This window comes from Dermacentor silvarum, chromosome 8 (genome assembly GCF_013339745.2).
Source record: "Dermacentor silvarum isolate Dsil-2018 chromosome 8, BIME_Dsil_1.4, whole genome shotgun sequence".
Taxonomy (NCBI): domain Eukaryota; kingdom Metazoa; phylum Arthropoda; class Arachnida; order Ixodida; family Ixodidae; genus Dermacentor; species Dermacentor silvarum.
Window position 1 is genome coordinate 144,934,643 of NC_051161.1, and position 3,426 is coordinate 144,938,068.

Consider the following 3,426-nt stretch of genomic DNA (forward strand, 5'->3'; position numbering starts at 1 on the left):
CACTGTGTCCGCTAACTGAACACAGCAGCGCTTACTATTGACCAAATAAGATAGCATGCGAGTTGTTTATTACTTCAAGTCATTGATTGTTATTAATGGTTCACCCAAGGCTGCACGTGAAGTGTTGCAATTTCGCTTGTGCTCGTACATATACCTACGTTTCTCGATTCCGGTGTAGGTGATTAAAATCATGCTTAAATTATACAGAGCGCCATGACTAAGCCTAGCTGACCCACAGATTAACGTTGCTTGCGAAGACGTTATGGTGCGCCCTACTGCGCGCTGGCGGTCCGCAGTGCTTATTATCCTGTTAATTGCTTGTTTATTCTGGGGCATGGCGAAGCTGTCAATGGGAATTTCGCGCGCAGAACAAGCACGTCTGAATAAAGTCATCTTGGCGCTAATTGCAGAAGTAGTTGTGAACTGCGCATGCTAGATATAGGCAATATGTGTGGTTTCTAAGCGAAAGTTCTTGCATTTACAGCATACAAATTTAAACATGATCAGTTGAAACCTGCGCGAGTCTATTTTTTTTTTCATCCATTCACATTTAATGTCGCAGTGGCGTTTAATGTCAGGTTGGCGTTTCACGTAGTCACCCGAAAACACCACCCGAGTCCTTTTATAAAAATACCAGCGCAGATTGAAACCAGCTCGGAGCTTCCATCGTCACTAAGTCATTCAAGACTACATTTCCCGATCAAACTGAATAACTATATTATTTTTTGCATGTTTCGCTTGTTTGTCTTTATACCCAGTTTTCTTAATCCAACTAGAGCCTAATTCTTTGTATTATTTTTTCTGCCTAACAGAAAACAAGTTTGCGCAGGTCTTGTGGATAGCATTTTGACTTGTGCTAACCACGCTACCCCTTGCAGGACAATGTCTACTCAGTAAAAGGGCGGAGTGGAGGGCATGGTATACGATTATTAGGGAGTAATTACTAGCAAGCGTCAAGAATGCAAAAGTGCCACAAGCACTGGTGCACATATGGTTGCAATTAAGATTGCGCTTGATAGACTGGCAGAAAAGTTGGTGGATAGAGGGAATGAGACAAAACACCTGGAAAAATAATATGTCACTGCTTTCCTCTTTCCTGTGGCTGGAAAGGATGAACGAGCACCAGCACGAAATAGTCTGTTCCTTTCGCGTGTAAGAAAATGCAAACGGCACTTAATAAAAAAAAGTGCGCAACTTCAGCCGTAGTACTGATAAAATGTGTTGCGCAGCCAACACTGGCCGAGGAAGTAGAGTCGTCCAGCAGGATGTCTTGAACAATGTTCATGTAGACATTGGCACAGGCTATATTGTCCACGGTGCACACTTCAAGGTGCTCGTCCACAATTTGCAGAAGGTAAAGCAGCTGGTCTGATGGCACTTGCAAAAATTGTTGTTAGTCTGCGCTAGTCCTTGTGTACTTCTTCGTTGTGGTTTCGTGTTGTGTGCGCAAAAAGTTTCAATATGTTGCAAAAATCCCCTAGTCTTTATTTCGGTCAGTGCACTTGGCTTTCGGGAGCTGCTCCTCAGTGTTTGGAGGCAGTCATTGCAGCTTATTTTAGCAAACTTTCTTGCAATCTAGCCACCAAGGTAGTCCAAAATGCAGTCCTTCGTTGACTCCGGATGATTGATATCTTGCATGCACTCAGCCGGCTCCAGAAGTATATCGTCCAAAAGAACAGCCAGGGTATCAATCTGAAACACAAATATCTTGCTCTATCATTCAGTGAATGACATGAGTGAGACATTTTAAACACCAGAAAGCATAATATATCTTCACTGCACATAAAACAAGTCGTGTATGCCCATTAGCATCAAATGGTTAGATAATCATTATCACATTTCTATACAGTGCACAGCTACTCTGCAAGTTGTTTTGGTTTGTGTTATTAAAAATTTAACAGTAACGGTTAGCAGTAGGTTCTTTATGCTGAAAGAGATCTTGCATTTTTAAGAGTAGGCGTGGCTTATCTTCATTTTAGTCAGCGCTATCACTTTTTCGTTTGGATCACTAAGCAAAAAGTAAGCACATTCATTGCAAATGACGCGCTTCAAGTAAACCTCTAAAACACAGACACTGTCGCGGTTTATAAAAAAAAACATGAGGAATTGGGGCTTACCACACTGAATTCATGGACTTCATGTTTGCCTTCATGATGCACTGATCTATAATGAGCTTCTCGCGGCCCGATAGCTTCTGAATGGTTTCCTGCATGCCACGTTATTCATTTTCCTGCGCCTCCGCTTTTGCGAGCTTCCGCTGCCATGAATGAAGTTGTTACTCCACACTGCGAAGTTGGGCCTTCACCCTTTGCAGCCCTGAGGCAAAGCAAACGGCGTGCTCTGTTAGGCACTCTGCATCAGCACCGCCAAGGCGATTCACAGTTCGTACTTCATCTGCAAAGAGTGTCCAAGAACGAATTGCGTAATGACAGTAATGCCAGTTTGCCTGCGTAGTGAGCAAGTAGCATACTCCAAAGGCGTGTACCTGACTTACCGTGAATTTCTTCTTCGGCTGCATTGGTAACGTCTGCAGGTGCTACGGCCGCAACTTCGGCTTCAGCGCAGTTTGAAGATACCTCTCGCCGCCTTTTTGCAGATGGGCGCCGTGTCGGTGCATGCGAACGCTCTTTGGGCTTAGACAAGTACACAGGTACGCCTTGCAAAATCCTCGGAATGGCGTCTTCTACCAGTTTGGGTCGATCGCGTGGCAGTGACACAACGTTTCCATTCACTGTACACACGTCCGCACGAATAATGTCTCCGGCATCAAAATGTTTCTGCACACGCGAAAGTACTTCGATTCAAACGAGAACCAGGCAGTCTCTTGTCGCGGCATTGCTCACTTCCACCTGTCGCGTAGTTCCGGATTGGCTGGTAAACAGAATGAGACTTTTATTGCGATAGCAATTATATGGACACTTCAACCGGATTTCTGCCGTCGGCGTCGCCGTCGCGTGAGGTTCCGTATAGATAAAATCTTCGCCGCGCGCCGTATGCCCCAGCGGAAGCGTGCGGGGAAGCGCGCTATCACGGAGAGCGAACGCACTCAATCTCCCACGCGCAAGCAAGGAAGCGGAAAGCCAGCGCCGGAGGGAGCAGAGGGGGGGGGGGGGGGGGGCACTTCTCTGCCAACAACCGCGCTCGTAGCTCGTCCGCACAGTCTCTTATCTCTCCCACGCGTAAGCAAGGAAGCGGGAAGCCAGCGCCGGAGGGAGCGGGGGGGGGGCGCACTTCTACTCTGCCAACAACCGCGCTCGTCGCTCGTCCGCACCGTCTCTTATCTCCACACGGCTCTGACCTTTATGCGCCGTGCATTCGCCGCTCAGTTTTCGTTGAAGCGATAGACCGCACGTACCTTCGCCCGCTGCTGCGGCGTATGCTTGCTGCCAGCGTTTTGACAGTCGTTGTCTGCAGTCATTCAGTGTG

The 3,426-nt window shown here is 47.1% G+C and overlaps 1 long non-coding RNA gene across 1 annotated transcript; it reads right to left on the minus strand.

Annotated features, from left to right (window-relative positions):
• Positions 1 to 1,470: 1,470 nt before the first annotated feature.
• LOC125947418 (uncharacterized) lies at positions 1,471 to 2,854 on the minus strand. Its single transcript, XR_007468279.1, has 3 exons — positions 2,495 to 2,854; positions 2,136 to 2,394; positions 1,471 to 1,711 (listed from the first exon to the last, which is right to left on the minus strand). It is a non-coding gene; the product is annotated as an uncharacterized LOC125947418 (long non-coding RNA).
• Positions 2,855 to 3,426: the final 572 nt, after the last annotated feature.